This window comes from Notamacropus eugenii, chromosome 1, assembly GCF_028372415.1.
Source record: "Notamacropus eugenii isolate mMacEug1 chromosome 1, mMacEug1.pri_v2, whole genome shotgun sequence".
Classification (NCBI taxonomy): domain Eukaryota; kingdom Metazoa; phylum Chordata; class Mammalia; order Diprotodontia; family Macropodidae; genus Notamacropus; species Notamacropus eugenii.
In genome coordinates, this window is record NC_092872.1 from 160,271,283 (window position 1) to 160,294,426 (window position 23,144).

The 23,144-nt window shown below is 37.2% G+C and overlaps 1 long non-coding RNA gene across 1 annotated transcript; it reads left to right on the top strand.

Moving 5' to 3' along the window:
• Positions 1–300: 300 nt before the first annotated feature.
• On the top strand, positions 301–13,810 carry LOC140509594 (uncharacterized). The gene is made up of 3 exons (XR_011968832.1): positions 301–811; positions 1,232–1,302; positions 13,387–13,810. It is a non-coding gene; the product is annotated as an uncharacterized lncRNA (long non-coding RNA).
• Positions 13,811–23,144: the final 9,334 nt, after the last annotated feature.

A 23,144-nucleotide genomic window follows, 5' to 3' on the forward strand; every position in this document is an offset into this window, starting at 1 on the left:
GATAGATGAATGAAGTCATTTGCTTCCAATTTTATGATTATATAATTTATTCTCTTTCCTGGGACTATCCTGAGAAAACTTATGAAATAGGTGAAGTTCTTTTGCTTCTCTCTACCCACTCTCAAGGATCCAATGCCCTCATTCTGTGCTGAGTTTCTAAATCCCTTTTCATGCGGCCCACTGCTGCAGGGCCCTTCCTGAGCCCATACCCATTGTATCCACCGTACCCAGGGTCCTGCTCTAAAATTCTTTTACTCCCTTTTCTTCCATCAAAACATTTCTGCTTTTTATTTTCTTATTATACGTAGCTATGAAAGAGGAAAAAAAAATAATCAGTGAAATCAGTGAAAAGATGCCAATGGATCCGTGGTCTCACTGATGTGGGTACTTCTTCCAACAATACAGATGGAAACCTTTTCATACCATGCAATTTTTGTCAATAACCTACCATAAACCTTCCATAAAGGATTTGTCCAATGTACTTTATCCATATGTTTTATTATTCCATCACTACCAATACAGCACTTGTTCCTTTGATATCTTCACCAGGTCAAGAAAAAATGAGGAGGGCCCCCAGAAGGTTGGACAGACCTCTTTGGTAACCATATGGGAGGGAATGACAAGGCATTACACTGGGTGAGCAAGCATGAATGGAATACACTCTGCATTATTTGAAGTGGTAGAAGCATCAATGATTTCACACATCCACTGGAACATTCTCCTGGTGATTCTACTTGTCTACAAAGCATGGCATAGCTCAATTAGTTCAGTCTCTAAATGATAATAATTTGGGGACCATCCAAACACAGTGGTGGGTATTAAACAGGTTTTGTCCTACTAACAATGAACAATTGTATTACTTAAAAGTATCATAAATCTTAGTAAAGGTAAAAGGTAAAGATACCATAAAAGAGGTTTGCCAGCAGAACAACATGGGTTTGGGATGGGATGTGGGGGACATTCATTGAATAGGAATGACTAAGTAAATGGAAAATAAACCCTTTATTAAGCACTATATTAACTGCCATAAATATAAATCCAAAAGCAAAGACAGTTCTGCTTTCAAGAAGTTTGCATTGTAATGATGAAACAGCACATTTAGTAGAGTGGTAGACAAGGCAGTATATATTTGTCTCAAAAAATCTTAGGTATAGGGAATGATCCATAAGAGCACAGATTGACTTACTCTTTTCAGAAGTAATGACCAGAGTTGGCTTAATTATGATTTCAGAACTTGAAAGAAGGGAGGGGCTAAAGACAGAAGATACACACATGGAAGCATTGTGGCTGATACATTAACTGGTAAGGAAGTCATATATTGAACTGGTTCTAGAAATAAAGGATGGCTGACAATTGATCAGCACTCACTTTTCAGGATGGGAGTTCCTGGTATAAAAGAGATGTTGTCTACTTATTGCTCTGGGAATCATGAGGGCTGGTGAAATGGCAGGTAAATAAAACAGAAATATGATATAATACGTGAATATCCTTCATGATGCTGTTTTGGTTCCTTCATCGTATCAAGAGGCCTTTAAAAAGGTAACCAGGACACGGATAAAATTGGCATGGTTTGAAAAATGTACGGATGGGTTGTGAGCTGTATTATTGCAAGGGGTACCAGGATTGATTACATCACAGACCTTTAGATGAATTAAAGACATCAGTACAACAAATATTTACTGAGCATCTCATTGATCTTTACAGATCTTAATCTCCTAATGTTGTGATTGGGATAAGGGGTGAGGATGGAGCAAAGTATATGGGCAATAGACCAAGTCTAGGAAAATTCCACATCACCAGTATTTGTTTCATGCCAATTCTGGTTATGATTCATTTTGCGGGGTTTTAAATATCTTAAAAGGTCACCTCTTTGAATGTTATGTTTTGAAGATAAGAGCAAGTATAATGTGAATCTTGCCCAAGAAACAAGAGAATTTCAAATCTTTAAATATCTTCAGCAATCTTGCTTCATTGTTTAAACAATTTCTAATCACTTTTGTAAAACTGTTGGTATGATGGGTATGTATTTTTAAAAGTGTTACTTTGTTTAAAGGGATTACCAAATTGCAGTAGAAGACAACTGATTGTTTTTCATATCTCAGGACATTGTAAAATGAGAGAATACATTATATGGATTTGCAATTTTTTCACCAATGACGCATTCAGGTCATGTTTCTTTCACATTTTTACTCATTTCAGTGAACCAAGGACTTTTAATGAATGATTTCCATTGGATAGTTATTTTGTTGTTGGGTTTTTTTTTTTTTCCTGTTTCAAGTTTCAAGTTGCTTGTCTGGATTTCATTAGCATTGTAGGGAATTATACAAGAGGGTTTTTTTCTTTTTGTTTTTCTTTTTTTTTTTTTTTGGTCAGCTTGGTTGAGAAACAAGCACTGGCAGGGTATCTGTCATATCTGTCATTGTGGGAAATGGTTTCTTTGGTAGTGGTTATGGCTATTGGACTGGCTGGGTGGAGCATTACTGTGATTTGCAATTTAGTTTGGGTTTTATACATCAAGCTGCAGTCTAAATAATTACCTGTAATGCTGATCACAATTCAGACAACAAAAATGTATCAATGCCTTGACATTTAACATAAAATACAATTAAAAATAAAGGATTTAGAAGCCATAATGGGTGAATATAGGTTCTAGGTAAACTAGTGTTTTATATATTCTCATTTTTTCAGTACTTTCCTTTTGAATTCCAGTATGTTTTGTGATAGCATCTTCACAGTCATAATCAACCTAAAAATGATGTCAAGTATCTTAATTAAGTGGTTTTCCAAGGAGGGTCCAGGTATCCTGGGGGATCATTGAGACCCTTTCAAGGGGTCCTCAAGGTCAAAATTATTTTCCTAATAAGACCAAGACATGTTACTTTTTCATAAAGAAAAAACCTGAATAGATATGAGGCTCATATTTTTAAAAAAAGAGATCTTGACCAAGATGGCAGAGTAGAAAGATACACATATGCTATCTCCTAACACACAGCCCATACTATACCTGTAAAGAACTCCCAACAAATTTGGGAGCAGCAGAAGCCACAGAACAATGGAGCAGAGGAGATTTCTGTTCCAGAGAGACCTGAAGAACTGACCTGAAAGGTCAGTCGCGCACCAGACTTGGAGCAGAGCCCAGCCCTGCCTTGGCTGCTCAGCACGGAGAGGAGCAGATCCCAGCAGGCTTCAAGGACAGAATCTCCAGCAGCCATGCAGGTCCCTGCACCCACAGGTGCCAAAGGTCAGTGAGAGGGTCTTTTCAGCTTGCCTAGAGGGGAGCTGGTTGTCTCCATAACTCAGGACCCCTAGGAAGGCAGCAGCAGAGGCAGCAGCACACAAGGGCTCCCAAAGCAGGCAGGAGCCAGGATCCATTGTTGAAGGTCTCCACATAAACCCCCTGAGGGAGCTGCCACCCTTCCCCTCCCCCCCTACCCGCATCCCCCCCCCCCCCCTGCTATGGCAGCCCTGCCCTGACCTGAGCACCTGAACTTAATCTCCCCTGCCAAAGGCCCTGAGGCTGGGAAGCAGCATTTGAATCTCAGACCCCAAGCACTGGCTGGGCAGATCTAGAGGCCAAGTGGGTGTGAAAAGGATGCTCAGAAGTCAAGTCACTGGCTGGGAAAATGCCAAGAAAAGGGGGAAAAAAAATAACACCGTAGAAGGTTACTTTCTTGGTGAACAGATATCTCCTCCCTTCTTTTCAGAGGAGGAAGAACAAGGCTTACCATCAGGGAAAGACATAGAAAACAAGGCTTCTGTATGCCAAACATCCAAAATAAATATTCAATGGGCTCAGGCCATGGAAGAGCTCAAAAAGGATTTTGAAAATCAAGTTAGAGAGGTGGAGGAAAAACTGGGAAGAGAAATGAGAGAGATACAAGAAAAGCATGAAAAGCAGGTCAACACCCTGCTAAAGGAGACCCAAAAAAATGATGAAGAAAATAGCACCTTGAAAAATAGGCTAACTCAATTGGCAAAAGAGGTTCAAAAAGCCAATGAGGAGAAGAATGCTTTCAAAAGCAGAATTAGCCAAATGGAAAATGAGGTTCAAAAGCTCATGGAAGAAAATAGTTCTTTCAAAATTAGAATGGAACAGATAGAGGCTAATGACTTTATGAGGAACCAAGAAATCACAAAACAAAACCAAAAGGATGAAAAAATGGAAGAGAATGTGAAATATCTCATTGGAAAAACAACTGACCTGGAAAATAGATACAGGAGAGACAATTAAAAAATTATGGGCCTACCTGAAAGCCATGATCAAAAAAAGAGCCTAGACTTCATCTTTCATGAAATTATCAAGGAAAACTGCCCTGAGATTCTAGAACCAGAGGGCAAAATAAATATTCAAGGAATCCACAGAACACCGCCTGAAAGAGATCCAAAAAGAGAAACTCCTAGGAACATTGTGGCCAAATTCCAGAGTTCCCTGGTCAAGGAGAAAATATTGCAAGCAGCTAGAAAGAAACAATTCAAGTATTGTGGAAATACAATCAGGATAACACAAGATTTAGCAGCCTCTACATTAAGGGATTGAAGGGTGTGGAATAGGATATTTCAGAAATCAAAGGAACTAGGACGAAAACTAAGAATCACCTACCCAGCAAAACTGAGTATACTACTTCAGGGGAAAAAATGGTCTTTCAATGAAATTGAGGACTTTCAAGCATTCTTGATGAAAAGACCAGAGCTGAAAAGAAAATGTGACTTTCAAGCACAAGAATGAAGAGAAGCATGAAAAGGTAAACAGCAAAGAGAAGTCATAAGGGATTTACTAAAGTTGAACTGTTTACATTCCTACATGAAAAGACAATATTTGTAACTTTAAACTTTTCAGTGTCTGGGTAGTTGGTGGGATTATACACACACACACACACACAGAGTGAGAGAGAGAGAGAGAGAGAGAAAGAGAGAGAGAGCACAGAGTGAACTGAATAGGATGGGATCATATCTTTAAAAAAATGAAATTAAGCAGTGAGAGAAATATATTGGGAGGAGAAAGGGAAAAATGGAATGGGGCAAATTATCTCTCATAAAAGAGGCAAGCAAAAGACTTTATAGTGGAGGGAAAAAGAGGGGAGGTGAGAGAAAAACATGAAGTTTACTCTCATCACATTCGACTAAAGGAAGGAATAAAATGCACATTCATTTTGATATGAAAACCTATCTTACAATACAGGAAAGTGGGGTAGAAGGGGATAAGCAGGGTGGGGGGGATGATGGAAGGGAGGACAGTGGGAGGAGGGAGCAATTTGAAGTCAACACTCTTGGGGAGCGACAGGATCAAAAGAGAGAATAGAAGCAATGGGGGGCAGGATAGGATGGAGGGAAATATAGTCAGTTTTATACAACACGACTATTATGGAAGTCATTTGCAAAACTACACAGATATGGCCTATATTGAATTGCTTGCCTTCTGAAAGGGAATGGGTGGGGAGGGAGGGATGAAGAGAAGTTGGAACTCAAAGTTTTAGGAACAACTGTCGAGTTCTGTTCTTGCAACTAGAAATAAGAAATACAGGTAAAGGGGTATAGAAAGTTATCTGGCCCTACAGGACAAAAGAAAAGATGGGGACAAGGGAAGGGAGGGATGATAGAAGAGAGGGCAAATTGGTGATAGGGGCAATTATAATGCTCGGTGTTTTGGAGTGAGGGGAGGGAACAAATGGGGAGAAAATTTGGAACCCAAAGTTTTGTGAAAATGAATGTTAAAAGTTAAATAAATAAATTAAAAAAAAAATAATAACCTTCTTACAACTCCAAAAACAAAAAAAGAGATCTTAGTGGGAAACGAGAGTGGGGGGAATTTTTAAAAAAATTTTAAAAATATAAAGGGGTAAATAGTATAAAGAGACCAAAATGTTTGAGAATCACTGATAATATTACCATAACAAGGACTATATTTTGAATATCCTTCTGATGCCATAAAGTTTTGTCTGAAGAAGAAGTTCATAGGATTCACCAGACTATCCATGACATACACAAAAATTAAGAAAGCTGGCCTTGTACCCTTTTCTATTTTTCAAATTACTTGTTTGGATGTGGTGCTGCACACAGGTAATCCCTGCTGCTAGGGAGACTGGGGCTGGTGGATCACATTAAGTCCAACATCTATATGGCTAATTCTTGAGCACAGAGGGCCATCAGGCTGCCTAAGGAGAGGCAAATCAGTTTGGAAATCAAGTAGGTCCAAGCTTCCATGTCAGTCAGTAGTGTGATAGTTTGCTCTGGGTGGCTACTCCAATGCCAACTTGTGGAAGATAAGACACCCAGTAAAAAAAGTATAAAAATATTGGAAGCATCCGTTCCACATTAGTCCAATTCATGTTGAGTTCAAGTAACGCATGATTTTTTTTGTACTAAAAATAAAAAGGTTCAGTAAATACAGTTCAGTGTCACTGAAGCTTCGTATTTAGTAATGAGGTATCCAGTAGTAGATTGATGAATTATAAAGTAATCATAATGTTTTTGAGAAAAGCAATTTATTTCAGGAAGTCATGAATTCTTCTATTATATCCCTCACATCTATCTTCTCTTTTTCACTCCCACTAAAACCACATTTGTACATGACTTCATTTCTTGTAGCTTAGATTATCAAAATAGTTTTATAGCAAATTTATGCCATTTTGTTAGGAATAGTACTTAGGGAAAGGACTACCTTCCCAGCTAGCAATGCATTAAAACAGGGGAAGGAAATCTGTGACTTCAAGACCACATATGGCCCTCTATTGAATTCAGTCAAAAGGCCACACCCAAGGACCTAGAAGGTCACATGTGGCTTCAAGACTACAGGTTCCCCATCCCTGCATTAGATGTTGGAGCAAGTGACCAAGAAATAAAATACTGTCCTCAGATGAGCCTCACTCAAGAAAACAGACATGACTCTCTACTAACCTATTACAAGATCATTTAATGGGCACACTGGGAAAATTTCTGACTGAATGAACAATATGTGAGAGGGAGCCAAGTGGCACAATAGATGCTAGGCCTAAAGATAGGAAGACCTGAGTTCAAATTTGACCTCAGACCCTAGCCAAGTCACTTAATCTCTATCTGTATCAGTTTCCTCAACTGTAAAATGAGGTTCAGATGAGACAATACTTGTAAAGTGTTTAGAACAATGCCTGGCATACAGTAGGCACTTGACAAATGTTTGTTTCCTTCCTTCCTGTTAAAATTATTTCTACAGTTTAGTATAAAATTCTTAACAATAACTGCAAAGATACAGGTACAAGCATTCCTACAGAGAAGCTCAAATTATCTTATAAATCAAAACTCATAGAGTACTAGATCTTAAGTTGAAAGGCACCTTAAAGAACTACTATTAGTTGAGGAAACTAAGACAATATTACTTTCTCTAGCTCACAGTGGCCATAAGTGGTGGATCTGGAATTTGAACTCATGCTCCAATTCTGTTCCCACTTTACCATATTATCTCTCAAAGAGCCCCTGTAGATTTATTTGACTTGAGTTTACACAGTGATAAAAAAAAGATGTCACAGCCTTTGGAACAGTGAAAGGGATAAGTTAGCCTCTGACCTAGAAGCAGGTGAAAAAAACACCAACAAGAAAAGCTGTGATCAAGTAAACTAGAGAAGATTAGGCCTGAAAGTAGAACTCACAGAATCCCAGAATTTGGAAGATGAAAGGGATCATAGTAACCTTCTCATCCAACCCATATACAAAAAGAATCTCCATTATGAGATACATAACAAATGTTGGTCCAGCCTTGGCTTGAAAACCTCCAGGGAAGGGAAACCTACCACTTCTTGCAAGAAAATAAAATACAAATTACTGATCTTGAAATCCAAAATCTTCTACAATTCAACCTCTTTCCAGCCTTATTTCCTATCTTCTTTGTGTATGATACTTGATAGCCAACGTGGATTACACTCAGTTACCTATTTTTGTCCCTGCTCCACTCCTTTTCTGTATGTTTCCTCTTCTGGGACGGAGATCTGTGCCTTTGGAAGTCCTTCCCTTTCTTCAAGGCTCTGCTCTGCTGTGTCCTCCTCTATGAATACTTCTCTGCTCCCCACAGCTAAATATGATTTGTCTCTTCTTAGAATGCTCACTGCAATCCTCCTTTGAATTTATAGCACTTTCTCTTGTATCATAGTTATGTACGTATCTCCCAGTACAACCACTACCACCTTAAAACCTAGGCTGTAATTTCCCTGAGAACAAGGTCTGAGTCCAATATATCTTTGTTTCCCCAGTGTCTACCTAACGTGTAGTAAGTGCTTAATGAATATTCAGTTGAATTGAATTGTTGAGAGACTCCTTCCTGTCCTAGAGGGAAAGCAACTTAGTTACATTTTCCCTCCAATATCTTCCCATATAAATCAGACATAATAGGACCAGTATACCTTATGCATGATAGAATTGCTGTAACTAATTAATGCTTTGAAGTTGCTAATTTATTATTGTTTTATTGTTATTGTTCAGATTAATCTCGTCTTACTATATTACATCAGCATGGGCCCTGTTATTTAAGTACATTATAATAATTTGTTGGCACAGAATTGTTATTACTTTACTCCTACTACTAGCATTAATAGTAATATAATAATTCCATGTGACAATATTATGTATCACATTTGGAACACAGATTAAATTAACACCTTTGCTACAACTTAAATGGTGACTATCAAGAGATGACTGTTTTATACTTTGAAAAATATATTTTTTGACCATGATGCTAAAATGTCTCTGTAATGGCTTCCTAACTACAGTTTCCACAATGGCAAGGGTTTCTTTTTTGAATCTTTTTACTAAAGCTTACTGATATCATTTGTCTTTAGATTGCATTGAATTTACTCTGCAACTCTCCTCTGGTCCTCTCCTAAAGAGTTATCTTGAATAATAAAGAATGTTACAGGAAAAAACAAAAAAAAGAGGAATTTTCTTAAAGCAAAATCAATCGATATATTGGAAAAAAAAACCTGACGTGCTATGTGATATTTCATAAGTGTGAACCTTCCTACCTTGCAAACAAGCAGAAAGATCTTCATATAAAGATAGGATTTTTGTTGGGACTTAAAGGAGGCCATGGGAGTCCATAGGTGGAGTGAGGAGAGAGAGTGTTCCAGGCAAGGAGGACAGCCAGAGAAAATGCTGGGATTCTGGAGATGAAGGGACTTGTTCCTGGAAAAGCCAGGAGGCCAATGTGACTGGATTGAAGAATTCTTGAAGGTGAATAAGGAGCAAGAAGATTGTAAAGGTAGAAAAGGGCTAGGTTATAAAGGTCTTTGAATACCCAAAAGAGTGTTTTGTATTTGTATTTGTATCAAGGGAGCCACTGGAGTTCACTGAGTAGGGGAGCGACATGGTCAGACCTGAGCTTTAAAAAATAATCAGTTTGGTGGCTGAATGGGAATGGGGTGGAATGGGATGAAATGGAATGGAAAGGGATGGGGTGAAACTTGAAGCAGGCAGACTTACCAGCAGGTATTGCAACAGTCAAGGCATTTGGTGATGAGGGTCTGCACTAGAGTGGTGACACTGTCGGAGGAGAGACAGGGCCATATAGCAAAGTTGTTGAGAAGGTGAAATAGATATGCTTTGGCAACTGCTTGAGGGACTAGGAGAATGATGTTGCCCTGTATGTAATAGGGAAGGTAGAATGGGGATGACCTTTCCCTTTAAGACCCCCTCTTAATTCTAGTGACTTCTCTGTTCATTGCTTTCCATTTATGCTGCTTATAGCATGTGTTGAACATATTTGTTTGCACCTTTTTTGCCCCCTTAGATGATAAAGTCCTCGAGGGAAGGTGCTGTCTTTTGCTTTTTTTTATTTTGTATCCTTAACACTTAGCGTAGTGCCCAGGATATAGCAGGCACTCAATAAAGGTTTGTTGGTTGATTGATCTCATTCCTTTTGGGAAGGCAAATCTTGTTTATAATTTTCCATATTCATTTTCAAATGTTTTATGATTTATTGTTATGTTGTCTCTGCTTTCCTCATCAATTCATGTAAATCCATGCTTCTCTGGATCACTCATGGTCTTTATTTCTTATGACAGCAACATCCCATCCTATTTATTATGTACCACCATTTGTTTAGCCATTCCCTTTTCAAAAAGAATCTAATTTATTTCCAGTTATTTGATACCTCAAAAAAACTTATTGTTTTTATTTTGTTTGATGAATTTGGAACCTAAGCATGGAACCTACATATAAGCAAATATTTAGTATTCTTTAGTTAATTGGTCCCAAAATATTTTATGCATTTCATAATTATTTTATGTGGAATTTTCTTTTCTATTATTGCCTCTTGGTTTCGTTATTATATAGAAACTATGCTAATGTATGTAGAATATTCTGGAAGATTTCTACATTTATAAAGGTAGGAAAACAGTGGTAATGTGGTTATAATTCCAGCTGATACCTGTGAGACAGTATCCTCAGGAAAGCAAGGACATTTATTGGATCAGGGTAGGATCTTAGTGCACATTGTCACTGGCTTTCCTGAAACCTTCACAATCCTGCTTTTCGTTGAGAGTCAGTTAATTTTCTATCCCTTAAAAGGAGCTGCTTGTATAAACAACAAGGTACCTTAAAAAATCTGTCCAGGGATCATCAGGGATCATCAGCTCATAGATTTAGAATGATAAGGACCACAATGGTCAAGTATTCCAATTCCCAAAGTTTTCACATGGGGATTGAGTAGTAGAGGTTAGATTTATATTCAGGTCCCTTGGAGTCCAAATCTAGTGATTATTCTACTGTACCATGTTAGAATTCCCTCCTGCTACAACTCCCCCTCCTTTTCTTCCTTTCTTCCTAGCACTAGCAAAGTACTAGACTCTTTTTGGCACCACAACCCTAAACCACAGTGTTCTTTAGTTTGTAACAGACAGCCAAAAACAAGAAGAATCAGGGTTATTACAGCTTATAGGGCCATGGCCCAGTTATACTCACACAGCCTAAGGGTTCTGGATGAGAAAGTTCAAAAAGGCACACTTGACAAATGAAAATAAATGTAGCATCTCTTACTACCCATAATTAAATTTCATTTAATAGCCACTATTTTTCCATGTAAAACATGAATTTTTTTTTACATTCATAAACAAAGTTTTCCCAGTCTTCCAAGTATAGAAAATATGATTTTCATGGAGAGGAAAACTGTCATATATTTCACTATGCAAATGGCTAAAACTTTGTGGAAAAAAATATAGTTTTCAGCCTGAGGCAAATTCATGGTAACAGAATTTCACTTTTTCTTTAAAGAAAAGATGCTTTTGCCAACCAACAAAAATGAAAAAAAATCCACCCAAGGACTTATTCTTTTAGAGAGATTTTTTTAAAATAACTCTCCCACATATGAATATGTATGGTAGAAGGGACAGTAGAAAATTTTGTGCTCAGCTCTAATACGTAAGTAATATAGCTGGAAGCTCTGTTCTTCTCTGAGATGAAAGGAACTGAACGGATCCTTCAGAATTTTTTCAAAATATCTTTCTTTCCAGCATGCCAAACAATGGAGAATTTTTTAAAGAGTTATTTTCCACTTGTGTAAGTATAGAAAAAGAAAACATAAAATTGCTGGTTTTGTTTGTTACCATTGTTGTTTTTAAACAGGCTTATTTTTCTACATAAGTTAAAAATAACATTCTTAAATTTGGAAACCTTGGAACTTTTCAAGATGTTCCTGCCAACTGCGAACCTCTTTGGGGTTGTCATTTTAGGAATCAAAGCAACGGGCTAGTCTCAGAAGCATTGCACAAGGAACAGCAAGGGGGAAAAAGAAATATAATTTCCCCTAAATGCTGACACATTTTTAAAAGAGTAGGTTCCATAACTCTGATCCACACAAGAAGGAGATATTTCACTTTGAAGAGGGTAAAACACAAACTATTTAATTTTCTTTCTAAAGCTATACTTTCTGTATCATATATATGCAGCCTAATATGCATTTTAAAGAATTACCACAGTCAGCTTTCTGGGACATGGGAAGGGTTAACTGGCCTCCCATTGTGTTTTGTTCAGTGTTCTAAACTTTAAAACAGATATCGCTTTGTTTGTCTCCATTAATATCCAATTCCAAGCTCATTAGGGAAGAGGATGGTGCTGTACAAAAATCACTTTGTCCCAGCAAGAGATGTAACACTTGTTATACAACAAACTTCTCATGTTTAATCTTTTCTCTATTCTTCAGAAGACACCCGCCGTAAGGACTTAAGGCTAATGAGCTACTGAGTCTTCAGGTCATGAGGTCAAACTCAGGAGTTATCATTTGATGTCCAGTTGATAGTCAACTGGATGAGCCTCAGTCTATTTCTTTGTGTCCATATTCATCACAAAAGCTTTTTAAGAATTGGAGGACTTCTTTTTTGGCTTTCCCTACCCAGTCAACTTTTTAAGTAGGAAAAAGATACTAAAACTTGAAAAATAGTTGTTCTCAAATCCAGATAAATTCTTGATACTCACCTGAGAACCACTCTACTTTGTAAACACGCTAATGAAAAACAGCTTGTTTTGGAAAGAACAAGTAAGAAAAAAGCAACAAACTCAGACCTCCAATTAGATGGATTCTTCATGTTCCCTGGTGGATGTTGTTAACCAAGGCGATGCTAGAGGATTGCTGACATAAGAATTACATAATAAGAAAATTTTTAAGTTGTCCTAATTGTTGTCCTTCATAGCAACATCTGCCAATTCAATTGCTATTTTTGTGTGGCTTGGAAATCCATTGTGTGACCTTTCCTTTCCTCATCAACCATTTTAGCCTCTTGTTATTAAAAATAACAAGTACAATGACAACACCAAAAAGATTGTTTCCATCTCTCCAACAAGCTATTACAAAAATCTCAGCTAAGCATGCGGAAGGACCTTTGGAACTCTTTAACATCATTAAGAAATGTATCCCCAGTTGATAAATGGTCAAAGGATATCAACAGGTAGTTTTCAGATGAAGAAACTAAAGATATCTATAGTCATATGAAAAGAAAGCTCTAAATCACTATTGATTACAGAAATGCAAATCAAAACAGCTTTGAGGTACCACATCACACCTATCAGATTGGCTAACATAACAAAATACGAAAATGATAAATATTGGAGAAGATGTGGGAAAATTGGAACACTAATGTATTGTTGATGGAGTTGTGAACTGATCCAACCATTCTGGGAAACAATTTGGAATTGCCCAAAGGGTTATAAAACTGTGCCATACCCTTTGTTCCAGCAATAACACTACTAAGGTCTGTATCCCAAAGAGATCATATAAATGGGAAAGGGATCCACATGTACAAAAAATATTTAAAGAAGTTCTTTTTGTGATAGCAAAGAATTGGAAATTGAAGGGATGCTCATCAATCAGGGAATGGCTGAACAAACTGTGGTATATGAATGTAATTGAATGCTATTATTATTGTTCCATAGGAAATGATGAGTAGGTGGATTTCAGAAAAAGCTGGAAAGACTTACATGAACTGACACGGAGTGAAATGAGCAGAACCAGGAGAACACTGTACACAGTAGCAGCACCATGTGTGATGACTAACTGGTAGATTTAGCTCCTCAGCAATGCAATGATTTAAAATAATTCCAAAAGACTAAAGATGGAAAATGCTGTCAACATCCAGAGATGGAACTGTGGAGTCTGAATGCAGATTGAAGCATGCTATTTTCTTGTTTTGTTTGTGTTTTTCTTTCTCATGGTTATTTCTATGGTTCTGATTCTTGTTTACAACATAATTAATGTAGAAATATGTTTAATATGATTATACATGTATAGAAAATATCAGATTGCATGCCTTCTTGAAGAGGGGTGAGAAGAGGACAGAGGACTCAAAATCTTATGAAAGTGGATGTTGAAAACTATAAATAAATAAAATTTTTAAAAACTATACTTTTAATATAAACACTTCTGTTTCTTAGGCCACAGTGAGTGGATTGAGACAGTTCTTTGTACTACTTGCTTTAGAATGACTGTGTAGGGAAGCTGACTGGAGATTTCAAACTCACTAAATATGATGTCTTCTTCACAGTTCTTGACAGATACTTTAGAAATTATTGCTAATTTAGCATTTCTTACAACATCTACACACTACTAGCATAGCATGGTGAGGTAATTTGTATGAGACAATAGATTGAATAAGGAGAGATCTGAGGCAAAATGATCAATAATAATCCAAGAAAGAAGTGATAAGGACCTGTACTTTGATAGGGGCTGTGTGAGTGGAGAGAAGGGGATATATACAAGATATATTGTACAGGTAAAAATGACAAGCTTTGACAACTGATTGGACATGTGGGGTGAGTGTGAATGAAGGATTGAGAATAACACTGCAGTTATCAATCTGGATGTCTGAGAAGAATACAGTGTTCTCAACAGGAACAGAATATCTGAGAAGAGGATAGAGTTTAAAGAGGAAAGATACTGAATATCATTTTGGACATGTTGAGTTTCAGATGCCTTTGGGTCATGCAATTCAGATAGTCAAAAGGCAGTTGGTAATGTGCAACTGGAAAAGAAGGATTAGGGGTATGTAGATTTGTGTATACAGATCTAGGAATCATCTGCATAAATGAAAGTTGATTGAGATCACCAAATAAGATAATGTTGATAGAAAAGAGAAAAAGATCCAAGACAAGGTTTTGGTGAATACCCATGGTTAGTGGGCATAGCCTGAAGATGCAACAAAGGATGCTAGAAAGAAGCTGCTAAGTATATAGGAGTAGAAAAATAGAGAGAAGTGATACAAAAACCTAGAAAGCATTCATGGAGTTACGGTCATCAACAGATGCAAAGGTTGCATGCAGTTCAAGAAGCACAAAGAATGAGAAAAGTACAGATTTGGTGATTAAGAGAATATTGGTAACTCTGGAGAAAACAGTTTCAAGGGGATGATAAGGTTGGCAGTCAAAACTGTCAAGGATTTAGAAGGGAATGAGAAGAAAGGAAGGGGTGTCATGTTGTGGAAAAACATTAGCTGAGAAAATGTAGAGAGATATAATATGAGAGTTTTTTAATTGTGAGGGAGACAAACATTTTTATAACCAGCAGGGAAGAAGCCTGTGGATAGAGAGAGATTAAAGGGAAGAGATAGAGTGGGGGTGACTGTGGGGTAAGTCTGCTAGAGAAGAGAGAAGGAGATGGGATCAAATGTTCAGGTAGAGAGTTGATGAAGGACCACCTCTGCGTGAAAGACAGGAGTAGAGGAAGACCTACTGGGGAAAGCCATATAAATGATTTGTGATGAGGGAGATGGAAAAACAGAACACTTTCTTAATGGTCTCAAGTTTTGTGATAAAGCCTAAGTTAAGGCCCTCACTTGAAAGGTTTAGGGAGAGGAGGGTGGAGGCTTGGGAAAGAATGAAAAGATTTGGAATATTCACTATGACAAATGGGACACTGAATCATTTAGGGTAGGCATGAAAGAATTGTCTTCTGCAGTTAAGTACCCAGTTGAGATTATGTAATATAAATTAGTACTGGACTGAAGGCAGTATAGGAGAAAAAACTAAGGTGAAATTCTGTACCTCCTCTATGCTCTATGTGCATGCAGTACATGCATTATAGATGATACACAGGTAAACATACATAAGTATTTTATATATATATATATGTGTGTGATATTGTATGTTATATAATATGTGTATATGTATACATATATATGAATCTATATGTGTACATGTATACATATATATGAATATATGTGTATATGGGGATTTTTCAAATTAATGGATGTATGGCTCTCTTCCATGGTTCTCTTTATTTTCCCTGAACTGTGATCCTCATGTATCAGAAAAGAAAAATGCCCTTTTGGCCTCTCTGCATAAAAATGTTCAAGATGAAAATGTTAGATTTGATATTCCTTGCAAACTGACCTTTGGCAAAAAGTATTCTATATCCTGCAATTACATATCTATCCTGAGCTTTGGGAACTTCAATTTATTTCTCTTCTAGAGGCCTTGAGAATTTCTGTTGAAAATACGAATGATCTCCATTGAATCCCATTTTATGAAATATTTTCAGATCTTCTACATCCTTCCCTTCCAGACATTCCTTTGTATTTCCTCATATTGCCTGTCTGCTTGCTCTGTTCTATTCAGGTCATTTGGCTTGCATATCTTTTTGCCACTGGATGGTATTTAATCCAGTCCTGATATTTTACAAGTTCAGAAAATAAGGCTCAAATAAACTGAGAAGTAATTCTGTCTGTCTAATTAAATACTGAATAATCATTTACATGGACAAGCAACTCAAAATACTACGTCAAAGGCTCACATCCCATGCTTTAAGGCAGTGGTGGGGAATCTGTGGCCTCAAGACCTTGTGTGGTCCTCTAGGCCCTCAAGTGCATCCCTTTGAATGGATTCCATTAAAAGGCCACACTCGAGGACCTAGAAGGCCACATTTGGCCTTGAGGCCACAGGTTCCTCACCCCTACAAGGGAAATCCATACTCCAAGGTGGTGGCACCATGATGCCAAAACATAGAATTCTGAGGGTTTTAATGACAGAATATCACTACTTCAAGTTCACAAGCTAGTCAGTGACTAAGCCAGGACTAAGACATTTTACTTAAGTTTGAAATTTCTTTAGGGTAAGAATAATACTTCTGATTGTCTTTCAATGGAATATAATCCTATACACTAGTACCAAATATAATTGAATTCATTATATATGTTGCTCCAACTGAATCTTTCCTTACTTAAAATTTTCATAAACTCTCATCACCAACTTCTGATATCCTGATTCTAAGAGGTGGAAATGAGGGAGGAAGGGAGTGCATAGTAGACCCTTACCTAAGATTATGTAGCTTGTTAAGTTCAGAACCCGATTTTTCTAACTTCTGTTTTGGTGTTTGTTTTTTCTCTACCACATTGCTTCTTTCCTAATAGTTAAGGGAAAAAAAAAAAAAGGTCGATTACCTATATAACAAGGGAACCTGTGGGAACATTGTCATTTTCTGGAATTGGACAGCTCCTACAGAGCCAGGCATAAATACTTTTGCCCCTAAGGGGAAGTAACGGTTCTCAGGCTCAGGGCTGAAGGACTTGAATTTGGGGATGACGTAGGAATCCTTTATGGGTCCCATGACTGGAAGCTGAACTGAAAGGATTGACCATGGAACCAGGAAGCATCAACCCTTGTGTGCCATATATGGAATGAGAAGAGATGGCTTTTGTGCATCTTCTGAAGCAATGTCTTTGTTGTAATGTAACCAATACTGGGTCTCCCTTGAATTTCCAGTGAAGTGGGAAGGGGAAATCTTTCCTTTTTTTTCCTTTGCCCCTTCCCCATCCAAGAGCAATGGGGATTGTACACACATGGCAGTTGAGGTATATACTTCTCTAGAGAAGACTGAGACTGAACCTCAAGTTTCTGACAGTCTCTTGCGATTTGTGTTTTGCTCTCTGAGCACAGATGAGTGAACAACAATAGCGACATTAATATTTCTATTCCTGGCAGATACCTTGGGAGTTTGAGAAATTTGGGGTTCCTTTATTCAGGTGTTAGTTGTCCAGCTGGAGTTACCTCGGTTCAGCCTCAGGAGGTTTTCCTCATTACCTGGTTTAGTTGCTTCCAAAATGAGTTAATGGTTAGGAAAATATTGGTAAATGTTTAATATCACATCTCAAAAAAAAAAGTACATTCATCACTTTTTAAAGATTAGACAATCAGCAAAATAATGAACCAAGTCATGATTTGTGGTGTTTGCCAATTTCTGGAATATAAATGCTCACACTGAAAATTTAACAGTCAAGAGCAGGTAAGAGCTGGCTCCAGGACAGCATTAGGTAGTAGATGTTACATTTAGTTTGGCACCAAATACAATTACAAAAAAATACATGTAAATGAAAATGTCTAGTGTCACTAATGACATTGCTAGGTCAAGTAAAGATTCTCTAAAGGGACAGAGAAATTACAGATACTTTATCCATTAAAGTAATAAATAAAGGTCAGATTAATTTATATGGGTCTCATAGGATCCTTCTTTTGCATTAACACTCACTTGCAGCAGAATTTTAAATAACTAAATCTTCCAAGACAAAAAAAAAAAATCATTGTTAATTTTCTCCTGTTAGTTCCTAAGAAGTAAAGGTGAGATGGCATAATGGATACAAAGTTTGCCTCTATGTCAGGAAGACTTGGGTTTAAGCCTCAACTCTGACACGTATTGATTGGACAAGTCTCTTAATCTGTGGAATGCTCTAGATAATACTAAGACTATAAGTTGTAGAACAGTTACAAATCAGCTTGGGTAGAAAGGGTTTCCCTACTAAGAGTTATCTATATCAATCAAACTACAGATTCAGTTACTATCCACCATTTCACCCAAAAAAGTTCCCAGAAAAGGTATGTAAGTATGCAAAGAATAAAGGTTTTTCACTAGATGAATGTTATTTAGAAATTATTTGTCACTTATATTTACAAAGTCTTGCTATGCCTTGTAATTCCTAAAAACAACCAAAAATCTGCTCTTCCCATTAAAAAAAAATAAAAAAAGAGGAAAGTGAAACTCGAAGTTGTGAGGATGATAGGAATGTACTTTGAAAGAATTAGAGAATTATAGAACTGCAAATTAAAGAATTCAGGTGATAGAAATGAATTGACTATGGAAGTATTTTAGTACAACTTCCTCAATTTACAGATAAGGGAACTGAAGCCCCGATATATAAGATGATTTTTAAGTAACTTACTGGAAGAGCTGGGATTATAACTGGTCTTCCAACTCCCAGTAAAATGCTCTTTCTACTGTTCCATGTTGTTTCAACTGTATAAAAATGCAGATAGTTTCTCTTAAGAATGTTAAATGCTTTTTGGCATTTCCCCTAAATGAAATTTTAACATTTTTGGGTTCTTTTACAATGAATTTCTGTGAGATGGAAAATTAAATCAGAGATAGAATCTAGGTTCTTGTATAGGTCACTTTTCATACAAGTGTGTGTTGGAGAATTTGAACAAAGGAGAATGGAACCATTCTGAGTACTACAATGTTCCTAGATTTGAGAGAGGTCATTGGGAGCTTGTAAGACTAACACATTCCCTATTTGTGAGCCAATTTCCAGTACATATTTTATCAAAAATGTTATGGAGACTCAAAATCAGTAGGTGTCCCTGATAGTAAATGATGGTGTTTTCTCTTGTTTGTGAGACTGACAGGTGGTGGGACAAGGTTTATCTGATATCCACCAACCTTGAATATTTTGGTGTGCTTTTTCAGAGTTCAGGAAAGCTTCTGGTTATAATGGGCAGAAAAACACAAGCTGATTACAGCCAGAGGTGATGTTACTGGGGAAACAATACCTGTATTGTACAAAAAGTTTCCCAGCAGCCTAGAAATAGAGTTTGTGAGAAAAAAAAGAAAAAGATTTCTTAGGCAAACAGATTAAAATATTTGCTGTCTGTCTGCCTTGGGTAATGAGGAAAATGCATGTCTTTCACTGTAAATCTCTTTGTGGTGTTCTGTCTCAGAAAGGATGTTGTCTGAGGGAGGGGAGGTGATGAGCAGTTTTCCAAGTCACCTCCAACTATGAGTAAAAAGGCTGAATATTCTGACTTTCATAACCTCGACCTCCTGTTTTGACTTTGACTTTCTCTCAAACCTCTCTAGCTCTTGCTTCCACAGCTTCCCCCACCCCAGTCTTGTTTTCCCTCCTTTCATATTCTCTGAAAATGCAATGGAGAATAAAAATATGGTGAGACCTACTGCAAGCACCTATGCCCTCCAGTTCCAATCTGACAAAAATGTCAAGAAACTGACAGTAAGATATGCGAATAAAATCCCAGCAAACAAGAACAAAACCCAGACTTTTATAGTATGTTTTCAACACACTGTGTCATGGCTTTCAAATAGAAATATCACTTTCTTGCCTAAGTTGTTGGAATCAATATCTTTAAATTTAGCTATTAAATTTTACATTATGAAAATGATATAAAGGATTAAAAAAGGTGACAGAAATCGAAGAAATCAAGTCAGAAAAGGAAACGGATAAATGGACCATCACAGTACTGAAGAATGTTTTCAGAAAACCATGAATAAAAGGATTTTTTCCTGTCTCTCTGCATGTTTATAAGGTGGGAAGGAAGATTCAGGGAATGAGAATTGGCATATGAAGCATAGGTTATATGTACACAATATCAACCTAACTCATCCAAAAAGAAAGAAATCACCACCTTTTTCTCCCTCTACTTGTTTCTACATCCCATGTACACTATCTGATTTCTTTCCCCTTCTCCATTTGACCAGTTGTTCTTACCAGTATGTAAACATAGCTTTGGTGATACAATCTCATATCCAGACCCATTTCTGAAATGAAACAGATCAGCTTATGGGGAATTTCTGAACAGCATCTTCTCCCTAATAGGACAGACACCTTTGTATAAGTTAAAGTACAGTTAAAGATAATGCCATAAAATCAAGCTACCTATCTCAAATGACAATTAAAAAAGGTTTCCTGGTACATGGGAAAAAGTAAATTCTTCTCCACTCTTCCAGATTGAAAAGGCCAACTTTTCAAACTACACCTCAGAGTTCTGATTCTAGATAGGAGGATGTCTGACTTCTTCAGAGCTGAGTCCTACCATAAGAAATCACACTTCATGTAGATGTGATTGACAATTTTCAAGTGAATTGAGGTGCACTTGGCCTCTGTAGGGGCAGCTCAATTCCACCTGCAACCGGGAACTAATGGTCTCTAAAAACAGAAGAGGAGGAGTAAGTAAGAAAAGCATGCCTGACTCATTTGCCCTTCAAATTTGCATGCAACGTTTGGCACAGGCAATTAATCTGTGCTCAGGAATAAAAGGGAGTTTGCCTTTAATGTTATGTGACTTATTCAAGGACACCCAACAAAATGCTGGCAAAACAGAAAATAGAACCCAGGGCTTCTTCTGTGCATGCCTCTCCACCACCAGACAACTTTCTCCGTCATTATAGGTGATAGCAATGACTCTGCACCTTCACTGAGATAATAGCTGTAAAAAGAGTCATAAAAGGGCTATTGAAATCCAAATACCATATCAGTGGAAATATCTAAAGCACATAATGGCTTCAGTGATAACCTCTTAATGTTAAAATACATCCCTACGGAAAGAGGAGATACACAACTGCCTTTCAAGATGGCCTCTTGGAGCTTTGGCACCATGGGAGACCCTGTGAGGCCTTCCCCATGCCCAAACTCCTTCCCACTCTTTCTACTTCATAGAATTTATTATTATTTTTAAAGCCATTCTGGAGAAGAAAGAATAATAGTTTTTAAAATACAATTTACATATGAATAGAAAACTATTTGCAGGTATTGGAGTAGAGCTCCTAGCTTAAGTGGGAGCTACAGAACAAAGGATCTGATTAGGAGTCTTTGTTTAAGGTTACAATGTGCTCATTTATTTCAGTTCTAGTTCAAAGTGATCTGAAGAGGCTAAGACCATTTTTTGAAAACTTTCTTGCACATCCTTTATTTTCTACAGTTCTTCCTGAGTTAAATGGTCCTGTATTGCACTTTACGTTGACAGGGCATATATATCCTTGGGACCCTTCAGTAACATGAATCTATTCTACAATGAAAAGTTTCTTCCACTTCAAACTTTAACAAACTACTGGTGACAAGATGGAAACAGACCTCAACTCTTATTTCTTTTTAAAGCCAAATTAAAGTTATATTCAAATGTATAGGTTCCCTATGTCAATCAAAGCCAGGGTGTTTTATGATCTGAACTCCTTAGAGCATTTGGGGGTGGGGGCAAGGCAATTGGGGTTAAGTGACTTGCCCAGAGTCACATAGCTAGTGTCTGAGGTCGGATTTGAACTCAGGTCCCCATGTACGATGCCACCCAACTATCCCTGTAGCGTCCTTTTTGAAAGAGAAATATAGGGGTTCCTTACATTTTACCTTAGAGGAAACCAACCTGATGCAAGTCTGATAACTGAGGACCAATGTTCCAGGAATAAACACACAAAATTATGGAAATCGCTAGATAATGTGAAATATTTCCTACCAGTACTGTGTTATATTGTCATTTGCCCCAGAAGATGAGATAAGAAAGTAGGACAGTGTTTAGAAATCAGTACAGTAAATAAATCCTAGCTGGTGATACGTGGTCTCATTGGTCATCTTGGCTAAATATTGCATTGTTAGTTCAGCCTTTAATTAAAGATATAAGGTTAAAATTGTTAATTTTTTACCATCACTGTTTTTCCTTCCATGATTGATGCAGGTAACTACTTTATATAAATTAGTAGATTTCCCCTCTGGAAAGTTCATTATGGGGATAGGAAACTATTTGTTAATGAGAACTACTTCCCTTTTGTCTTCTCTCAAAATAAGGTTTCTGTCAATTTACATGACAGAAAAATTATCTTTATTTTCTAAATCTTAAAAAGAATAACCGCAACTGGCAACCTCCATTTGTATAGCACTTTGAAGCTTATTAGGGAGTTTACTCACAAAAACCCTAGGAGGAGTTCATTTCATTATGTGATAGAAAGTCTATTGAGATTCACTAATCTTTGGAAACTTCTCCCTGAAACATGTTCCAGACATTTTATTTACAATCAACTCCTAATTATCCAAGCTAATGAATATCGCAGGAAGGATGATACAAAATTTGCATATTTTGCCATGGACCTCAGAACTACACATCCCAGCTGTAATCACTGGATTATTCATTTCAATTCAGTACAAGTTTATTGAGTACCTATTAGGTGCCAGACACAATTCAATGTGCTGGGGATATGAACTAGCCAATGAATAAGCATTTATTAAGCCACCTGTACGTGTTAGACACTGTGCTAGCCTCTGAGAATACAAAGACAAAAATGAAATATCCCCTGTCTTCAGGGAGTTTATACTCTACTGGGGAAATAGCATCAATCAATCAATCAACAAACATTTACTAAGTGCCCTACATTACATTGTAAATATATACAAAATAAATAGAGGTTAGGATAGGGACTAGTCCTGTTATTACCTTGGTATAGGGAACTTCCAGAGGAGGAAACTCCCTTTACCAATGCCAAGGCCACCATTTTCCACCCATTCATACAGGCTCACAATCTCAAGGTCATCACCCTTGCTATTCAATCCACCATTGAATCTTTTCATTTCTTCCTTCAGGGCATCTCTCCTGCAAATCCTCTCTTTCTATTCACATAGATGCAATCCTACTTCAGGCTTTCATCATCTCTC